Here is a 21,922-nt window from a genome sequence, read left to right on the forward strand (position 1 = left end):
CACAGCTTCCCTGAAGTATCCTGCCAAGATACTAAACCCATAAGCAAAGAGCAGCATCCAGACAGTAAGGAGGCTGAAAGAGAAACCTGCATTGTCATTTGCCACAATGTTAGCAGACTTTCAACAACAACAACAACAACAACATCAAAACAAAAACAAAAAACAGGAAAAGTATAACACAAAGCAAGAGAAAAGCAAGCAACAGAAACTACCTTTGAGAGAGCTAAGATGACAAACACAACAGGAAAAGTACTCAAAGCAATGATATAAATACATTCAAAGAATGAGACAAGGCTTGGTGGGCTCCATCCTCAGGGGCACTCCCAAAAGGAAACAGTAACCAAAGCTATGAGGATATTCTTATCAGACTGTAAAATTCAGAAAGCATTTTTGAAAATGGAAATTCTTACTGGGTTTAGCGCTGCACATCTGTAACCCTAGCATTAGGGAGCCGGATACAGAAGGATATGGAATTCAAGGCTATCTTTGGCAACATAGCAAGTTTGAGTCTGGCCTAGGCTATATGACACCATACCTCAAAATAAAAAATTAAGTGTGGAGTTAAGAAGTACAATGTCTAAAATGAAAAATTCATTAGAGAGGATTAAATCACATATATCAACTAAACAGGACAGAATTAGCAAGTGGAATATACGGATGGAAGGGACTGTGCCAGGAGAGTACAAAGTATTACAGAGAAAAAACTGAAGGCCATGCTCTCAGCTTCCTCAAAAGGTCCAAAACTTTAAAAAGCTTTATAAAAGGGTCTAAACCTATAAAAATTAGGTTTATGTGTATTAAGTGTGAAGAATATATAACATATATGTACATATATATGTATATAAGATGCTGTATATTCTAATAGCACAAAGCAGGGAAAGGAATCAAGACTAAGAATAACGTTTCAATACTTCACTTGGATTAATATAAATAATATTAATCCATTTATTAATATAAATAATATAATAAGTTAATATAAATATGAAGTATATATTAGTAAGCAATGATATATTGAAAGCATCAGTAAGAAAGCAACGTAAAGTGAAAAGGGTGGGCTCATCCTCAGTGTGCTCTCTGATCACCGTGGAACAGAATTAGAAACTACACAGAAGCAACTCTGGGAAGTGCACAACTGCAGAACCAATGCACTCCTAATAGCAAGCAGAACAAACGAGAAATCAAAGGGAAGTTGGAAAACACTTTGTAATGCCTATCTTAAAAAATGTCTCAAATTAACAGCTTCAACTTCCGCTGGAAGATCAGGCAGTACCGGGTTCTGCTGTAGGAATCTCCAGAGTGAGTAAACACGTAGGCAGGAATTACAGTAGTGGCTGCCCAGAGGTAGAAGGAGTGGAGGAATATGGGAAGTGACTGCTAAGAGGTACAGGGCTTCTTTATGGGGGTCACTGAAATGTTTTAAAATCAACTGTAGTGATGGCTATAACACTCTGGGGCTATCCTAAGGAACACTAACTTGTACACTTTCAATGGGTGACCGTATGGCTTGTAATGGCATCTCAATGGAGCTGTTAAAATCAACACGGTATAAAAAAGGTCAGGAAACATTACCAAGACCTTTTCCCTGCAAACATCCTCTCATTCTTGAAAACAAGCGCATGTACATTCAGGTAAGGACCCTTTTGTGACAGCTATCAAGGCCTGTGCAGGCAGGAACGTGGCTTTGTTCCTGATGGCACTGGTCAACTACAGCCCTTTCATTTCCTTCAACAAGCCACTTCCTGTTCATTTCAGCAGGAAACTCAGTCTTGTTTGTCCTCTGGACATGCCACTGACACTGGGGTTAAGAACGTGCCAGCCTCAGAAAGTGCAGAATGCGTGTCAGCTGCTTACGACAAAGTTGGCACATTTTCTGAAAAAACCAGATCGTGCTGTAGCGAGAAACACAGCAGCCAGACTCTTCATTCAGAAAAACAACCTAGACTTGGACTTAGAACCTGATGAAGTTTTAGGGCCAGCTGAACTATTATTTCATTATACTTCCTTCTCTATGTGCATCTGGGGTGGTAACATAAATTCTGCTTGTTTTGTTGCAGTGTTGAGACTGAACTCAACTGGCATCACGCCTGCTAAGCAGGGGCTCTTCCACTGTATAAACAGTTGTTCATTTGGGGTTGAAGAGATGGCTCGGCTGCTGAGAGCATGTGCTGCTCTTCCAGAGGACCTGTGTTACATACATCCCAGCACCCATGTCAGGTGACCTACAGGTGCCTTTAATTCTAGCTCCAATGGGAGGACCCAATGCTCTCTTTGGCTTCCAAGGGTACCTACACACGGCATTCATTTACGTAAGTATATACACATAGATAAAAACAAAACTAAATCTTTTAAAAAATGTGTGTTGCCTATGTGTATGTAAGTGTACCATGTGTGTGCCTGGTACCCAAAAAGGTCAGAAGAGAGCACAGGATCCCCTGGAACAATTGTAAGCCACCATGTGAACGCTAGGAACCAGACCCCAATTGTCAGCAAGAATAGCAAGAACTCTTAAGTGCTCAGCTATCATTAGTCCCTTGATATACAATTTTAATCTGAATTATTTTTAATAAACACAAAGTTTAAAAACTCATGATAAGTATATGATATTTTAATAATATTTTTTGTTACTACTTTATAAAAGGACGGTACAGCTGTTGGCAATGAGCCCAGGGAAGGAACGCTACCTAAGAGACCCAGGCCTGTTTGTCCGCCTAGAAGCTGGTGTCACTGGATCCCTGATTCCTGCCATGTAGGGTGGCATCTGCGGCAGAAAAAAGACAGCGCTAAGGGACTTGTACTTTCAAAGGGTGTCACCTCTCCTGCAGCCCTCAGGCCTCGCTCTTGTACTTAATTAATGAAACAAGCTCTTGTCAAAACCTTGACCCAGAAAAGGCGCTGAGATGTTGGTAATAAAATGGAAGTAGACTACACTCATTATCGGAGAAACTGAAACGTCTCTCTGTGGCCTAACTCCATGCAACACTCCGAGCCTGTACTTCAACCACCATACACAATACCTTAACATAGCATACGCAATGTTACAAAAGGGCTGTGATGGTACAGGGTTAAGACTGCTAACCCCAAATTCATTATAGTATAAAAGTAAAAAATAAAAAAGTAAAAGAAAAAAAGAAAAGAGTAGTAAATTACCAGAAGACTTCAGAATCTCAATGTTATTAATTGAGATTTTAGTTTTTGAAAGAATATATAACCATCTGGCAACCTGGACAAGAAATGTTAGTTAAGAAATGGTGCCAACTATGGAAGAGCTCACTAATGATCTGAGCACTCAGAGGGTGAGGCAGAAAGATCAAACTGAGGTCAGGACCCCCCGGGGGCTACATAAGGAATTCAAGGTCATCCTGGGCTCACAGCAAGATGCTGCCTTGTATATGAAATAAAATGAACTTCACAGTGAAGCAATTTTACTCAAGAGCATTGAAAGAGCTCTGAGATTGAAGATCCCATGGTAATTTGAAGCAGGAGAAAATGGAAATGGTTCTCATTTTAATTTAATTTTATTTTTTGGCCCTTCTCTAGTTCAAAGTTAACTGGTCTTTATTTTTCAATTCTCTTTTTACTTCTTGGAAATGTTTCACTCCAAAGAGATGGTACAAATCATTTTTAAGAATCTTGACATTTTCTAGGTTCTCTTGGAGATTATTTTTTGATGTAGTTCTGATCACGTACCATCTACCTAAATTAGAAGCCAAGGCGCTGAGAGAGTGACGATGAAACAGCCGGTTCCATCTCTCCAAACTGAAACGAACCTCTGGCTAGTCAAGTATTCCCTTTCAATTCCTGCAGCAACTCTGAACTTTTATTTGAGAAAAGTTTTCTCAAATAAATGAAGGGTGGAGCGGGGGTGGAATTCAGGACTCCAACACAAGCCTTCAACCTCTCATTTGCTGTCCTTTATAAACTCACCAGAACCTAACAAGACAAAGACAGGAGAGCTGAAACAAACCAGCTTAATATCAAAACCCACAGGCATGGCCAAATCAAAATATTCCCATGTCCTTCCAATTCCTCCTCAGCTCCATTTGCAAAAGCGAGGATCCCCCTGGTCCTGAGTAAATGCTGAGCCTGTAGTATCTGTGCCAGGTTCTTAACTGTCGAGTGCAGGTAATCCCTTCCCAAAGGCAGCCTCGGAGATAATATGGCACACAACAGAAGAGAAGTAGGTAGTGGGAACCCTTAAAATCATAAACCAGAGTAATCCATTAAATAATAAAAGGCTATCAAACAATCCTGACTTGATAGAACACTTTTATACAGGGACTCTAAAACTAATCTGTAATCCACAGCAGGCCAGTGTATGCGCTGACTGCAAAGGGCACACGGGGCCCGTCTAGGACTGTGGGAACGCTCATTTATCTGATTCTGGCAGCGATTACACGGATATGTACACTTGTCAAACTTATTACTTGTACATGCAAAGCAGGTTTGGTTCATTACATGGTAAATTATACCTCAATAAAGTTGGTTTTAAAAGACTCAAAAGATACAAAATCAAAACCAGACCCCATGAGATCTCTCCTACGAGAACAGTTTCTTGTTGATTGTAACTTTCAGACCTAACTGCTGGGGAAGGTAGTTAATGAATTTTATTTTGTTGCTGATGTTATCAATATCATTTATTAATCCATTCATTTCTTTGGGGGGGGGGGTCTTAAGACAGGATCTCATATAGTCCAGGCTGGTCTATAACTATTTAGCAGAGGTTGGTCTTGAACTCCTGATCTCCCTTCCCTCAACCTCCCAAACACTAGGATTACAGGCACACATCACCGTATTTAACATGTATTTTACTTAAATCAGTAAAAAAGTATTTTAAGTTCCTTTGAAGACCTATTGAGTATTAAAATCTGGTTTCCAATTATCATAGAGTAATAAATATCCAAAATATAGGCTCAAATAGCAATAAAGGACCAATTTTAAAGAGAAACAGCTATCAGGAAATGGACTATGACCTAATATTCAGTATCAATACTCTAAGTAGTAAGAATCTGCAAAATCCTTAGAGTACATACATGAAAATAATTATTTTTAAATTACTTAAAGATAAAACTGAAAATAGTTCCCAGAACCAGACAGTTCTTATGAATCCATGCAGTCCCACAGTTTAGAGTTCTAACGTATGACCTTAATAATCTAAATGCAGAAAACAAAAACTTCGCATATTCTCTGCATTGCAGCATAAGAGGTCACCAAAGGAAATGCAAGCCCTGATTTCACTAAGAGCTTGTAACACAAACTGAATGGACAAGGTTAGATTTAATACGAGACTAAAGAAAATCTAGTCTTGTCACACTTTTTCTATGAACTATAAAAAGACAAAGAAAAGCAGTCTACAAAAGGGATTTAAGGTTTTCAACCTTCTAGGAACTTCCAGGAACAAAAGCAACCGTATGAGCTGTTTTCACTCAGGGCAGTTTTCAAAGACTGTAGCGCAGTGAGAGAAGGGTTCCTTTCCACTAGAGGAGATATGGGCCTTAATATCACATGCAACAGGTATTCCAAATCATAATCCCTGCAGATATTTTAAATAATCATCTTTGAAGGAGAAGACACATTTCAGAAAATAATAAGTCTACAGGTGCTGGTGGCATAAAACAGAACAAAAAGTTAATAAAATCCTCTCTCTTATACATTAATCTCTTCCATTATCTCTCTTTTCTATAGAACCTCCAATAAAACAGACTGACAGATTTTGAAACATTTTATAGAAAAATTAGTTTAATTACTGTATCTCTAGACAGTTATAAATTTACTGTGCCTTCAACAGTTGAGCTCTTATAGAGGGGGATGATGGGTAAAACACAACGCTTCCATTACGGCACTTGTTCTGAGGACATGCCGCTCTTGCAGAGAACCAAAGTTCAGTTCCCAGCACCCACGGTGATACACACAGTCCAGCTGCAGGGGATCCAGTGACCCCTTCTGGACTCTGTGGGCACCTGCACTCACACGTACATAGACCCCACACAGATACACACATAATTATTATTTTTTTTAAAAAAGCCTTGTTCTGAACGTACTGATATCTTACCAATTATCACATTTTTCTCTCTTAAAAATCTGTTATTGTTAAGCAATCTATGTAACAACTTTCTCTTGTGAACAGCGAATTCGTGTTACAGAAACTTACGCCATCTCCCTGATAAACCTCACTCTCCTCATAAAGTCAGCGTTGCATCAAATCTTCTTAGGCCTTTGTGGCAATTATATTTCTTAGCTTCTGTTCACAGACAGGGGTTCATAACTTAGAAATATTTAAAACGAACTCTCGGTCTTTTCAGGGGAATACAAAGTTTTAAATTCAAATGATCCGTATTCTCACTGTGGAAAATCCCTAATGAAAAGGCATAGTGGTGCTCCTAACAGTGGGAGCAGGGCTGTCCCAAATGCTTTGGGAACCTATTCCTCATACTGGATGGCTTTGCTGAGCCTGAATCCAAGGGGAGGTGCTTAGACTTCCATCAACTTGATATGCCATGCTTGGGGGGAGGGGAGAGGGGAAACTGTGGTCAGGATGTAAAATAAATTAATTAATTAGATAAAAGAAACAAAGAAAATAAAAGTATAATATCTTTTTTAAAAAAAAGAGGAAGGGAGGGAGGGAAGAAAAGAGGAAAAAGGAAGAGACAAAGGAAGAAAGGGAGGGAGAAAGGGAAGGAGGAAGGGAGGGAGGAAGGAAAGGAAGGAGGAAGAAATAAAGAGGTATAGACACCTTTGCAGTATCCTGGAAGTGAAGCCAGAGCATGTACAAACTCTTAGTTTGGCTAATCGATAGAAAATATATGCACACATGAACTACGTCATGTGTCATGTTAACTGTGAAATAACAGATTCACATGCTGTGTGACTCTAGAGGAAAATACCATGTCTACATGTCATTCCCCTCCACATCCGTAACCATTTCCCCTCATTTTATTGTTATCTCCAAGCATGATGTAGTTCAGCAGCCAGAATCATACTGTCCATTAACCTGAATAATGGACTACTTGGCAAGCCAGGGACTGGCTCAACCACCACAGCACAACAAGGGGGAAGAGAGCAAATTGAAGTAGACCTCCATAATGCCCCGATTCCTTAAATCATTGAGTAGAGTTGAAAGCCACAGGCCAGGGGAGAAGCACAATATGTGGTCACTCAACAGTATGAAAATGGGGTGTGGATGCCAAAGGGAAAAGAGCTTTCATTTCAGAATAGCAAATCTAACAGTTCAGCCTGGTTTTCCCTACGCAGTACATTTTAAGGAAAAGATAAAGAATTTCTGTTAACGTCTGGATGGAGCGCTTTCTTTGGGTGAGTGTAAATGAGGATATACTACATGCACCAGACTTTCCTGGGTTCTCCTACTGCAGATGGTACAACCCAGCAACCCCAGCCAGAAACACAATCAAATGAATTATAGATAAAGACACCTGAATGGCAACAGCATCTTCACTCTGCCTCAAGCCCTGTTCCCCACCAGTTGAGAATGATCCATCTGAAGAGAAATCTGATCATGTCATTCCTCAGTTTCAAATGCTTCAATGTCACACAACTCATAGGACAGGCTGAGACTCTGAGACATAAAATCCAACCAAAACCAAACCTTCACCTCCATTTCTCTCTCTCTCTCTCAGCTCTACCACATCAGACTACATCTTGAACTTATTTCTAGCTCCTTGAAGATAAGACTTAGAGTCAGGCAGAGTGACACACACCTATAACACATAAATAGGAAATGAATAAGTAAATAAAAATGTATGCCATCCTATGTGCACGTGCACATATACTCATGGAGTCCCCTGAACTCAAATGTTTGTCCTACACTGATCTTGGTACATCAGTCCAGCAGCCACAGCGCTACCCTGCCATACAATTCAGGGTTCAACTCATCTCCTCCTAAAAGCAGCTTTGGCTCCCTAAATCAAGTCGGTACCAGAATTTCCCTTCTTTCCTTGGTGTGTTAAACAAACTAGTGGCTCTCAAGTATGTCCACATCCTCATCTTCAAAGACTGCGACACGGCTATCTTGTTTGCGGTAAAAGACTACAAACACTGTTACACCCTCATCTGGGATGGGTCCAATTTAATCTAACCACATAAAACCAGAAAACCTTTCTTAGGTGTAGAGAATCAGAGAGGCAGCAGCTTGAGAGAAGCTGGACCTTCCTTTCCAGAGTTAAAGGGCTCCCAACCAAGAAAAGCAGTATTATATGGAAACCAGAAAAGGCAAAAGAAATTATCTGTCCTAAAGAGTAGGCAGAGAGTACTGACAGATTGACACCTTCTGGTCCAATGAAATCCAGGCAAGCTTCTGACCTTGCTGTTAAGCCACTACGTGTATGATGATGTGTTACACAAGCATAAACAGAAAAGGTCACAGGGGTTGGTTTAGTTGGCAGAATGCTTGCCTAGCATGCAGAGCCCTGGGTTCCATGCCTAGCACTTTATAACAGGACCACGGTGGTACATGCCTGTAATCCAGCATCTGGATGGTAGAGGCAAAAGGATCAAGGTCATTCTTGGCTACATAGTGAGTTGGAGGCTAGCCTGGGATATAAGAGATTCTGTTTAAACAAACCAAGCTTCCTATACTTGGAGACAGTTTTGAATGTTACACCATCGTGGTCTGCTCTCTAACTAGCACATACTATTGCTCAGAGCAGGGGCCTGACATTACATAAAACTGCACTCTTCTTTTTTTAAGATTTATTTATTATGTAGTGTTCTGTCTGCATGTATGTCTGCATGCCAGAAGAGGGCGCCAGATCTCACTACAGATGGTTGTCAGTCACTATGTGGTTGCTGGGAACTGAACTCAGGACCTCTGGAAGAGTAGCCAATGCTCTTAACTGCTGAGCCATCTCTCCAGCCCCTAAAACTGCACTCTTGGTACAGCATAGTTCCTATGCATAGTTCCTAGAGCTCAGCAGGACTTCAGAACCAAACCTGCCTCGTGACGCCATCACTGTGATTAAAGCGTTTTCTCTTCAATCCAACATCAGCAATATGAATTTCCTATTTCACTAGTCAGTCGCTCTAGTTCTAGCTCACTTCTGACTTATCAGGGCAGGTACGCACTTCCACCCAGTGCTTCTATGAAACGTGCACGTATATATTTAAAAACAAAACAAACAAACAAAAATCTACATTCTCCGACTGCAGACATGGCTAAACAGGTAAAGGCTCCTGCCACCAAGGCCAATGACCTGAGCTGGATTCCTGGGACTCACATGGGAAGGAAAGAACTGAGTCTCATGACATTGTCATCTGACCTCCATATGTGTGCTGTGGCGTGTGTGTGTGTGTGTGTGTGTGTGTGTGTGTGTTTCTCTTATCCCCACCACCAATAAATAAGTAAATGTAAAAAAAAAATTAAATCTGCATTTCCTGTTTCATATCAGATATGTGTTGAATCACATATTATCATAGGAACATATAGTTCTGTGACTTCTAAGAAACAGAAAGAACTACCTTATTAATCCACAGGGCTTTGTACTTACATCTAAGCATCAAATAAAGCGAATTAATACTCAAGTTTCATTTCTTGAATCAGGATTTAGAAATATTCATAAGTACTAAAATGCCACTTTCTAGCTCTCTAAAATTGACATTGTTTTCCCCCTTCCCCCTTTTATAGACAGAGTCAATAGTAAGGTTCCCATTATATCAATTACCAGCTTTGTGGGGGGATGGTACAATATGTGCCCATAGCTGTGCTAATTAAGTCTATACGAGCTTTGAAGCATTTGCAATGACCCATGAAGTTGATTCTATATATTTACTTCCCCTCAAACTGCACTGGGACGAATGGAGGTGCAGAAGCATTAATATCCTGCTTTAGATTAATTTACACAGTTTATAAGTAATAGAGCTGGAAATTCCAAAGACAGCTCATTAGTAAAAAGTAAATTGCACAAATCAACATTTATATAGCCTATTCTCCTAACCAAGAATGGAATTTGGGGAAGGTCAGCCTTCCCAGTTGACAAAGAACTTCCAGGGCCACAGGTCAGGAGAATAGTTATCGTATAATATCAAGGGCACCGGGGATGCAGCTCTGAGGCAGAGCATTTGCATAGCATGTGTAAGGGTCCAAGTTCAATCTCCGGCAGTAAACTAAAATAAAACAAACCAAAAAGTGGCACTGTGATACAAAGTGGGACAAGGTATTCTGCCATAAATGACTGCACTTTCTTAGTACGGTACCATACATTTCCCAAAATGAAGACAGGAATGTAGGCCGTGCCTGTCCTGGATGTCTTTCCCATCGACCACTACTTCCATTCTTAAGGACACAGAAAGATTCTAACTTTGGACTCAACTGAACTTGGAGGCTTTTAGAGACTGTCATCCCAGAGTAGGATGTCCTGATATGCTGATTGCTTTACATTAAATGCTTGACCAGCAGGAACAAGAAGCTTTTCTCAGAAATTCCAGGAATGTGGAATTCTTTCTTCCTGGCATAGCACAGGCATTGCCATCTTAATCAGAGTGGCAATCAGTGTGATTACCTACATGAGATCCTCCCAAAACTGGGCCTGCTGATGCTTCTTCAAAGTGGGTAGGGGGAGGGTCACTAGAACCTCACCTGAGACTCCTCCTGCCTCTTCTTCCCTCTGCTTTCTTTCCTTCCCCTCCCCTCCCCATCTCTCCTACAGCCCCTGCCCCAGCTGACCAGCTGCCTGTGGTCTTGGACTACAGCATGTGGAAGGTTATCCAAGAGAGGGTTCTGTGTAACTTTTGGGAAGTCCTACCTATGCTGTGTGGGACTCTCCAGTGATCCAGTCATCCACACATCTGTACGTAAGCCCTCGCCTCCAGTAAGCAAGCTTGGAGCTGACAAGCATAGGGAATAGTTCAGTATCTGCACCTGGCTTGGACTAAGAACACACTTCTCTTCTAATACTGCATTTGGGGGCCTAAGGGCCTTACCTGTAGGGACTATGCAAACGCAGCCCTCTCTAAAAGATGGAATAAGTTTTTTTCTTTTCTTAATATCAAACTGAGTACAGACTGCTCTAGTTATAGTCAGTTAAGAAAACAGGAAGGTCTATCTAGCCCAAACTAGTTTAGGGTACGTGAACGATAAGTAAACTATGCCCTGTGAGTGAAGTTTTGGGGAAAATCCCATGTTTACTGTCTTATGACTATTTATGATTGGGCATGGACAGATACATGATGAAAGTCAGATGCATTATGGAAAAGGACATCACAGTAGAGAAATGATTCTATAAAATACAATCTATCAATGGAGAATCACCCAAACTATGTCCCTAGTAAGCAAACTGCTCCTAATTTTAGTGCCATGAAAAGAAGCCCCAGCCAACCGGGCCCTTGAGTACGTTAACGCACGTGACCTGCTGTCAGCCTTGACAGGGTATTCCCTTCTCATCTACAGTTGCTTCACTTTGAATACAGTTTCATCACTACTTTTGCAATCTATGTGAGACATTATTTCAGCTCTTCGACTAAGAGGCCCTGAGCCTGGAAATACATAGCTCAGACTCTTGACATCAGTGACAAGCTCATCAATAAACTCACTGGCTGGACTTGGGTGGAATTTGTCTTTGGCCTGTCACCAGCGCCCTTTCTGGAGTGAGTAGACATGTTTACATAGCACCAAGAAAATCTTACCCAACACATACCAACCTAAAGGTTAGATCCGGGGGAGGGGGAGGTACAACGGTCTTTAAACCTCTCCCCGAGAGTCCAGCAGGCAGAGAAGATTACACCTTCACCATGAGAGAGGAACGTTGTCATGCCAACTTTGACTTTGGCATCTACTCCAACCGTTCAGCTTTCACACAGAACCACGTGCAAAGCCGCATGCTCTTAGCCCTTGGAACCCCCTGAAAATCATCTAGCGTCCCTCACTGTCCACATTCCCCACCTCCCTTACAAACAGTCTATACAAATTTCCAACCTCATTGGATAAGCCTCCTATGCATTAGTAATGTGTGTGCTTTTTCTGCTTTTCAGTGACCCACCATCCATTCACTTCAACAACTCATCCGAGGACAGAGGGGAGTCACCCTAGGCTCTCACCTCTTGTTTACCAGCTTCTGGCACATCTCGTTATTAATAGCTAGTATTTAAACAGGCTTAAATTGAAACTACAAAACATTAGCAGTATTGATCTTCACGTTTCACGAATTACTAGATAATCTTAAGTGAGTTCATCAACTTTCTTGTATTGAGCCTTCTCGCATGCATAAAACCATAAAGTTGGATTAACTGAACCCTAAAGTCCTCTCCTAATTCCAGCATCCTAATATGGCAATAATCTTTGTACTCTGCCTGCCATTCTAGCGAGCGCCATACAACCAGTAGATGAATAGAAAGAAACAGGGCATAATTAAAAAAGCTTTTAAAGAACTATGCCTGAAGCTGAACCTTAGCCCTAGCACATGTTAACTATAAGACTTTGGCTAAGCCTTAGGTGTCTTATCTCCATAGCTAGGGTCTCCAAAACTGAGAAATCTTAAGGTTTTTTTGTGAAGACTGAATTGTAAAAATATATTTAAAAAAATACATCTAGTACTTGGGGAAGAGGCTACAAGTCAACAATAAGATGTATACTCAGCATACATACATGAGGCCCTGGGATTGATTCCTAGCACACACGCGCACATACACACACACACACACAGGCCCCTAAAACAATGGCTTCATTCAATAAGTGCTCACTATATATTTATTTCTTCTCTTTAAAGTATGACTTTTAAGCATCATCACACGGTTTTATTTCTCCTTTTTTTTTTTTCTTTTTCCAAGACGGGGTTTCTCTGTAGCTTTGGAGCCTGTCCTGGAACTAACTTTTGTAGACCAGGCTGACCTTGAATTCAACAGAGCTCCACCTGCCTCTGCCTCCTGAGTGCTGGGATTAAAGGCGTGCACCACCACCTCCTGGCACCACGGTTTTTTTTCTGAGAGCCATTTCTTAAACCAAGACTCCAAAGGTTTATAGGATTTTAACTTAGGGAAATATTAAGAGTGTCTTAGGACACAATGACAAAGCCTTATGGAGTGGCAGAGTCTTACTCTTCTGGAGGTTAGCTGTCTCAGGTCAGGGTTCAGCAGGCCTCAGGCTAGTGAGGGCTCTCAGCTGACAGACAGCTGTCTTCAACAAAAGGAGCTCTTGTGTGTCTTACCTTGCAAAGATACCAGGTCTCATTTACCTTCATCATCTGCTCACAAGTCTTGTCTGTCAACAGCCACAATAAAGATTGGGGCTTCACTGTACAAACTCAGGGAAGCTAGAGACCTTCAGTCCATAATAGAGTATCATTGCATTTCTGTGCCAAGTTGTTTTTATTTAAGACACAATGTACAAAGTTCATTAAAACTTCATACTAAGTTGTAAGATGAGTAAAACTATCATCCTACATGCAGACTCCGGGAGCAGACAGAAACATACCTGATAGGGAAGAACTGAGCATGTGTGAGGTCATAGATCTGTGAGTCCCGGAAGCTCATTTTATTAAATGTTGCATTTAAAATGAAACAAAACAAAAAACTTTTTTCTAAATGTATTATTTATCATTGTTTTCTCTCCTATTATTTCTTAATCTACCTTAAAAACTCTAATTTCAATAGAAAGTTTAAATATCATTACAGAAAAGGGATGATAAAGTGGCAAGAATCATTGGGCGGTGGTGGCACACTCTTTTGATCCCGGCACTTGGGAGAGAGATCTCTTGAGTTCGAGGCTATCCTGGTCTACAAAGTGAGTTCCAGGACAGCCAGGACTACACACAGAGAAACTCTATCTTAAGAAAGCAAACAAACATAAGAATCGGCAAGAATCAAGTCAGGTACAGCAGCTGGTGCCTAACCACAGAAGGGAGTGGAGAGAGAGGAAGAATTGCTGAGATGAAGGCCAATTGGGCTACAAAGCAAGAATCTGTCTCAACTCGCTCTTTCCCCCAAGAAAAACCATTTCTCAAGGCCAAGAAAACGAAGCTTTTTTTTTTTTTTTTTTTTTCGATGTTCAAGCAAGCAAGTCACACATAAGAAACCGCTGGCCCTCTCAGCAAAGCTGCCAGTCCATTTCTCGGCCAGCACTTATTCGTGCACCTCACCCATCTACAGATGAACGAACAGGTGGCTTTCACAAAGGTATTTCAGTTTCGGCGACTTTATATGACATCTGTTTGTGTGCTAGTATACAATTCTCAAGGGGCAAGAAGGTGCATCTTTACCAGGAAACACACCACCTTGCATTTGCCAGCTATAATTAAATCTTTTTTTCAAATGATGTCTTCATACTGCTTTTACTAGTAAGGCATAAATTCTTTTCCTTGCTTCAGGTTCAGGAGAGAGACAAACAGACAGACAGAGAGTTATTCTAACTCTTATGTGTATTTTTCCCCCTACTTTTATGCTTTAGAACCGACATGCAGGCTGGCACCTCAGCTAAAATGTGTAGAACTTATATTTAAAAATAGCAATTTTTACAACAGAGTTTTCTGTACGGGAAGGTAGGGGGTGGGGTGGAGGGTCGGGGGATGACTTGTCCTTACCCAATCCAATAACTTCTTTCCTCCCCGAAATGTCTGGATTTCCTGTGCAATACTGTTGCGCCTTCCTGTGTGTCCCCAGCTGGAAGAGGTGAAGGGGGCGACTTCCTGCTGCTAATCTCCACATTACCTCACCGCATCCTACTTGGCTCCATCAGTGCCTGTGTTAGAATTTTCCTATAGCAATTCCCTTCTGCTGTAAATGCCAAAAATGCATTCTCTTCCTAACGAGACCCTAATAAAAACGACTGACTTGACAAAGAGCCGTCTACTGTTTTCTGAAATGTTAATTTGGCTTTTTTTGTATGTTTCCCTTGCTTTCATACAGTTCTTTCAAAACCGCAACACTTTCAGGTCAGAGATTAAAATCAAAACTCCAACTTTTCAAGGCACAGGCAAACGTGAGTACAGAGGCTGAAGAAAGGGGAAAAAATAGGCAAGGAAGGTCAGAGTATGAAGGAGATAGCCAAAGTTACTTGGGTAACATGCTAGTTTTACCAGCGCACATTCAAGTAGGATGCAGTGAGGTAGTGTGGAGATTAGCAGCAAGACTCAGACTGGGTGGCTCTGAATACGACAGGAGTACTTTTAGGAACATCTCAGAACAGACACTGCCTATGAACACAGAAGCAATGACTATGTTAGCAAACCCTCCACACGTCACAGGACTCCCATTCACCCAATGGATTGCCGTTTCTTCACAGAAGCTCTCCAAATGGACTAGGGATCCAAAAGAAAAATTTTATGTGTAAATAATTGTTAGTGGATATAACCTGGAGCAATGTGTTGAAAATGTCGTTCTTTAAATGCTAACCATCTAAACATAGACTGATGGTATCACAGCAAACAAACACTAACTCCTCGATGAACGGAAAACACCATATGGTTGTGGAAGCCTCATTTAGGACTTTGTTTCAGAGAGCTGGGGACATACTCAGTGGTAGATCACTTGCGTAGCATGCACAAGGTCCTGTACTGCCAGAGGATAAAAATAAAGAATTGGTCTCAGTGGAAGGACTGCCCTTCAACCAAGGACTCTGATATAATCTTTGCAAAGTCTTGTCAGGTGCATGGGCTCATGTACACTTGTTGTAAGGAATACTTCATCAGGATGTAGATGCATTTTCATCTACAGAATTTGAATTTCTGCATTTCAGAAATTCAAAACTGCCTCATCATAAACTCATAAGGATTGGAGGTTAATAACACTAACATAGTAATTACTATATCTAGGTGCCACATTTTTCTAAGGGTCAAATAAAAAAATTTAAGTGCTTTTCAAGCAGTGTTTTAGATATATGATTCACTGGGATAGGAAGTATAATGTCTGCTTTAACATTGCACACCAGGCTGAACAACACCAAGTAAGCTGCCTAGGTTCACAGCTATAATCCGATCCCAAGTTTATTCTCTTAGCCACACTATACAACACTAACTTAATCAAACTTACACAGCTAAGTAGCAGGTAAAACCAAAAATGTATATAGCTGTTGAGCCACTTAGCGAAGACCAAACTGTTCACTCTACACTTTCAAATCTTATGACTTCAGCATCACCCTCAAAAACAAACAACACAAAAACAAAATGAATTTTGAATGCATTAAATGAAATGTATGCCCTGGCAATGCTGAAGTATGTATGAGCAGCCTGTATATGGCGGTTCTGTTGGACTTGACCATATTGGGTTTTGTGGTCGAAACTAATGAAGACAACTGACCAGGTCTCTTCCTCAAGAGGGCACCAGATCTCATTACAGATGGTTGTGAGCCACCATGTGGTTGCTGGGAATTGAACTCAGGGTCTTTGAAAGAGCAGACAGTGCTCTTAACTGCTGAGTCAACTCTCCAAAAACAAGGCAAAACAAAAACAAAAAACCTGTACAAACACAGAGAGCAGGAAAGGTTAGCACGGGACTCCAATGCCATTTGTCTCTTGACCAATATGCATTGCAAAAAAGAGCACGAGACCAGGTGGTGGTGGTGGTGCACGCCTTTAATCCCAGCACTCGGGAGGCAGAGGCAGGCGGATCCCTGTGAGTTCGAGGCCAGCCTGGTCTACAAGAGCTAGTTCCAGGACAGGCACCAAAAACTACAGAGAAACCCTGTCTCAAAAATAAAAAAAAATAAATAAATAAAAAGAGCACGAGGAGAGTAAGTTCAGAAGGACTTACACTGAACTCCCCACTTATTAACTGAACACTTATGAAGTAAGAATACAGCTCTGAAGTCGGACCTACATAGACACCCTGGCTTGAAGATCATCGGATGGAGCCATTCAGTTTTGCCCATAATGAGACACCCAGGAGAAAGGGTGACACAGGCTAGAAGGGGCAGCAAAAGGAAGTCAGCTTCCTAACTGGCTCGCCACAGGAGGAACCTTTTCCCAGTTCAAACAAACATGGTTCACAGCTACTGGTGACTTTCTGCCTGCTTACTCTCTGGCTTTTGTAATCGATGGTGAGTTACCTAGCCATGCTAAACCTCAGTTTCCTCAACCTGAAAAATACGGTTGAAAATAGTACTTGCCTTAGTGTGGTTTTTGAGGGTTGCATAAAATGATGCAAGCTAAAATTCATGATAGTGCCAAACACTTACTAAGTATACAATAAATAATCTGTCAAAATCTGCTAAAATGAATACTATCTGTCTTAGGGTTATTACTGCTCTGATGAAACACCATGGCCAAAAGCAACTTGGGGAGGAAAAGGGTTGACGTGGCTTACATATCTCAAGTAACAGTCCACTGTGGGAAGCCAAGGTAGAAACTCAAAAGGGATAGGAACCGAGAGGCAGGAGTTGGTGCAGAGGCCATGTGGGGTGCTACTTACGGGCTTGCTCATCATCATGGCTTTCTTATAGCACTCAGGTTCAGGATAGTACCACCCACAATGGCCTGGGCCCTCTCCCATCAATCACTGATTAAGAAAATGTCCAACAGGCTTGCCTACAGTCCCATCTTATAGAGGCATTCTCTCTCTCTGTCTCTCTCTCACTCTCTCTCTCTCATTTCTTAATTTATTTAACTTGATTTTATGTGCATTGGTGTGAAGGAATCAGATCCCCTGGAACTTGTAAACTGCCGTGTGGGTGCTGGGACTTGAACCCAGGTCCTCTGGAAGAACAGTCAGTGCTCTTAGTTAATGAGCCATCTCTCCAGCCCTGGAGGCATTTTCTCAATTGACGGTCCCTCGTTTCAGATAACTATAGCTTGTGTCATCTTGTGATTTTGTTGATATAAAATCAGTCAAGCCACCATCCATGTCATCAAGTGTTTTTTCAGAGCTAGGGATGCAGCTAGGTGGTAGAGTATTTTCCCATCATGCACAGGGACCTGGGTTTGCTACTGAGTTAGCACTGTAGAAATAAACCAAACAAAACACTCAAAGGCATTCCAAGGATGTTAAACTAAACTTACTGAGAGTGGGCAAGCATTTTTACAAACCATGGCATACGGTGTGATAATTAATAAATACAAAATGTTCTTAGAACCTAGCAGTTAATAAGTATTCCGTGCAGGGGCTCCGTAGTGAAGATCATGTGCTGTTCCTACAGAAGACTGGGGTTTGATTCTTAGCCCGCACACTGCGGCTCTCAACCATCTGTAACTCCAATTCCAGGAGAACCAGGCATGCCAGTGACACACACACACACACATGTAGGCAAAACACTATACATATAAAACATAAAGTAAATCTGAAATAAATGTATGTATAATAGATGTTAAAATAAATATAAAATAAATAGTAAATATATACTAAATTATATATTTATAATATATATAATATATATATATAAAATATATAAATTATATATTTATAATATAAATTATATATTTATAATATATATAATATTATAATATATATAATAAATTATATATATATATATAATTTATATATAATAAATAGTAAATATATACTAAAATAAATATAAAATAAAAATAAAATGGGCTCTCAACAGCCCATTTAGAATTTTCACATCACATATTCTTGTCTGGGCACATCTTATTTTAAGGAGGACAATCATGCCCATGTGTCATTCTGCTTTTTTTCCCCCTCCAATCTGGGGATGGAATACAGACCTCACGCGTGTTGGGCAAGTGCTTCACCAGTGAGTTCCACACCCCAGTCCTTTCCTGGATCATTTTATATCATGAAAAAAAAAATGATCTTGCTGGAGAAAGCTGGAAAGAAGCCTAAGGGCTCTAGTTCAGGGGGGAAAAGAACCAGAGGCTCCCAACAGATGAGACAGTTGCTTTATATTCTCAGGGACGCACAAACCACCAGACTTGCACAGAGTGGACTCCATCCATTTTCTCTAGATGCGGCTTTCTTCAGAGCCCGATTGTTGATTCATTCCAACCTCAGAATAGATGTCTGGCCCTACTCCCTTTTAAGAAAGAGCTCCTTCTGTCCATACTGCAATGTTTGGGATATTTAAAACTTCTATTGCCATAAATTCCAAGCTGACGGTCTCATAGCAGCCATAATTCAGTTGCAAGGAACACACATTTACCACAGGCCTGCAGACTAGAAGACTGAATAGGCCCCCAGCTGTGTAAATGAATGGAGCTCACTGTGACCCAGCAGCAAACAGGACCCAAACAGCTAAGACCTGGGTCAACTCTTGCATTTCCTTCAGCCTTCCAGACGACCACGTGTGCTGAGATTTGGATGAACTGCTATTTGCATGTATTTTCAACACCAAGAAGCTAACTATGCATTTGTGACTGGACTATTAAGAGAGGAAAGTTCTCTTGACTTTATCAATGTCTGAATCTTCCTAGCTCGCAGGCGTAGGGCACGTTCTCACATTGACTGTAGATTCTTCTGCCCACTTAAGAACCTCTTGATGGGACTAAGCCCCAGAAAGCTTTGGGTTCAAATCAGGACCTGTCACTAAGTAGTGCTAGAGCTGGTGTTGGCTCAGTGAACCAGCACCGGGCTGGCCTACCACTGGGGAGGCCTGTAATCCCAACCACTCTAAATAGTGCTATGGACTTACACAGCATTTAACCCCTCAGGTCTTCTCTGAGATACTGCACAAAAAAAAAAAAAAAAAAAAGAAAGAAAAGAAAAGAAAAGAAAAGAAAAGAAAAGAAAAAGAAGAAAAAAAAAACCTTTTCTTATTGAAAGGTAATTTATATATGGAACAAGTTGATATGTTATACAAATAAACACAAAACTTTAATGCACTTTATGACTGTTTTTTAGGGGAGCTATGTTGCCAAGCTGACCTCAAACTACAGGTCTGCCTCTCTCGGCTTCCCGGGCAGATATATATTAGCATGCCCAGCTTTACTTTAACGCGCTGTTTGCAAGGACAGAAACATTTTACAAATGCAAAGTCTTATTCATTGTGTCAAGTTTTATTCCTCTAGAATCTTATTACAGCACCATCATCGCAGAGGCAAAAAGCAGAAACGGTTCAATCAAAGAGTAACCAGGATCTGGAAATGTCTGCAGGTGCGAATTGTTGACAGGATAATCCTCAATAATATTATCTGTTCGGCAATCCTTGCTATTTTGGCTTGTGGAGAAACATTTTGTGCATCAGACACTACTCATTATGTAAGGGCATAAATATGGAACCTCGAATCTGCCTGTCCTAACATCCCTCAGGGACAAGAAATATGACCTCCATCTAAAGAATAAGAAAGCCTATGTAGCTACAGAAACATATGGAACTGATAAATAAAAACACTTGTGCATCAGAACATTGTGCAACAGAGCAAGACACAAAAAGTTTGTCGCCTAAGAAACTTAATAAATTAACTTTGTGAAACTTTAGGTTTCTACTTGGCGAATGCACACATTACACGTACACTGACCTCCACTAAGATCCAGTCCAGACTCACATGACTCAAGCAGCTGCATCTGGGAAGGACATGCCAGACGTCTGGCAAAACAGTCTGTCAAAGACAAGGCTCCCTATGTCTTGGCCACAGAGACGTGCAGGGCTGCCACTGGCCATAATACAGAACAGCTACTGCTAATGTGCACTTTCCATGTTTGACAGGGAATTTATTTAACTTAAAACACACAAAATTGGTGAAGGACACCATCTTCTATTTCCTGGCGTATGCTTCATGTATGAGACCGGCCACAAGCAAAACATTACCTCAAGACTTAAAGAGGCTTTAAAATAGATGAGGAAAAAGCCATAAACACAGGGGCAGTTTGAGAGCTGGCAAGATGGCTCAGAGGGGAGGGGTACTGAGGTGGCTTAAATGAGAAAGGCCCCCACAGGCTCAGATGGGTCCCCAGTTGGTGGAACTGTTTGGGAAGCATTAGGCAGCACGGCCTTGTTGGAGGAGCTGTATCCCTGGGGGTAGGCTTTCGAAAGTCAGCACTATTCCCAGTTAGATTGCTCAGCCTCATGCAAGCTTCCAGCTGCTGCCCCAGTGCCATGCCTTACGGTGCACTGCTGCCTGCCATGACAATCATGGACTCATCTCAGAAACTGCAAGTCACTAAGTTAAATACTGTCTTTTGTAAGTTACCTTGGTCATGGTGTTTGTGTCACAACAATTGGAAAGCAACAAGACCGATTATTTGCTCAGAAGCCCGACAACCCGCATTTGCTCCCTAAGCCCTACACGGGGAAGGAGAGAACTGACTTCACGCTGTGCAAACACAGAGCACACTGCTGCAGACTAAGATGTAGTGACATTACCAGACAGAGCTTTATGGAACCACTATAATATATGCAACCCACCACTGACCAAACTGATAATATGTAGCACATGCTTATATTTCTATTTCAAACACCGAAACCTAAGGCTTGATACATGATCTAGGCACTAACAGGAGTCTTAAAACAACAGACCTCTCACAAAATGCTTAGGACAGACATAATTTAGATTTTGTATCTGTATAGAGATGGATTTGGCCACTTTGAAAGGAAGATAATATTTATATAGACATAGGTACTATTTATGTTTCCTTGGTAGTTAAACTAAGTATCCAGGAATGTTGGTATAAAAGCTTTGTTTTGTTTTCTTAAGCAACAAGGGGGGGAATCTGGTATTAGTCCTGTGTTATCTATTGCTTCAGCTTCCAGGGCTTACTACAAACACAGAAGGCATCCCACAAACATTTGCTGAGCGGGTAAATGAGAGGAGGGAAGTATATCCACGACTACCAGACTGCAGAGAAAAACTGGAAACAAGGAACAAGAATACAGGCAGAACCCAGCGGGATGCCCTACGTCAAATCTTGATTTTCAACTTGGCAGGGTTTAGAATCACCATGGAAACACGTATCTGGGTGTTTTCAAAAAGATTTGACTGAATAGGGAAGCGTGGGTGGCCCTATCTCATGGACTAGGTCCCAGGGTGGAGTAAAAGTCAGAGTGTTTCCTGAGCGCCGGCATTTACTCCCCTGCTTCCAGGCGGTGCATGCCTCGTCT

At 41.2% G+C, this 21,922-nt stretch overlaps 1 protein-coding gene across 1 annotated transcript in view; it reads right to left on the minus strand.

The window, feature by feature from the left end:
- The window catches only part of Mcu (mitochondrial calcium uniporter), a 162,050-nt gene that overhangs the window by 93,866 nt on the left and 46,262 nt on the right, over positions 1-21,922 (minus strand). The gene's annotated exons all lie outside the window — the stretch shown is intronic.

The sequence above is a fragment of the Myodes glareolus genome, chromosome 18, assembly GCF_982192425.1.
Source record: "Myodes glareolus chromosome 18, mMyoGla1.1, whole genome shotgun sequence".
In the NCBI taxonomy this organism is placed as follows: domain Eukaryota; kingdom Metazoa; phylum Chordata; class Mammalia; order Rodentia; family Cricetidae; genus Myodes; species Myodes glareolus.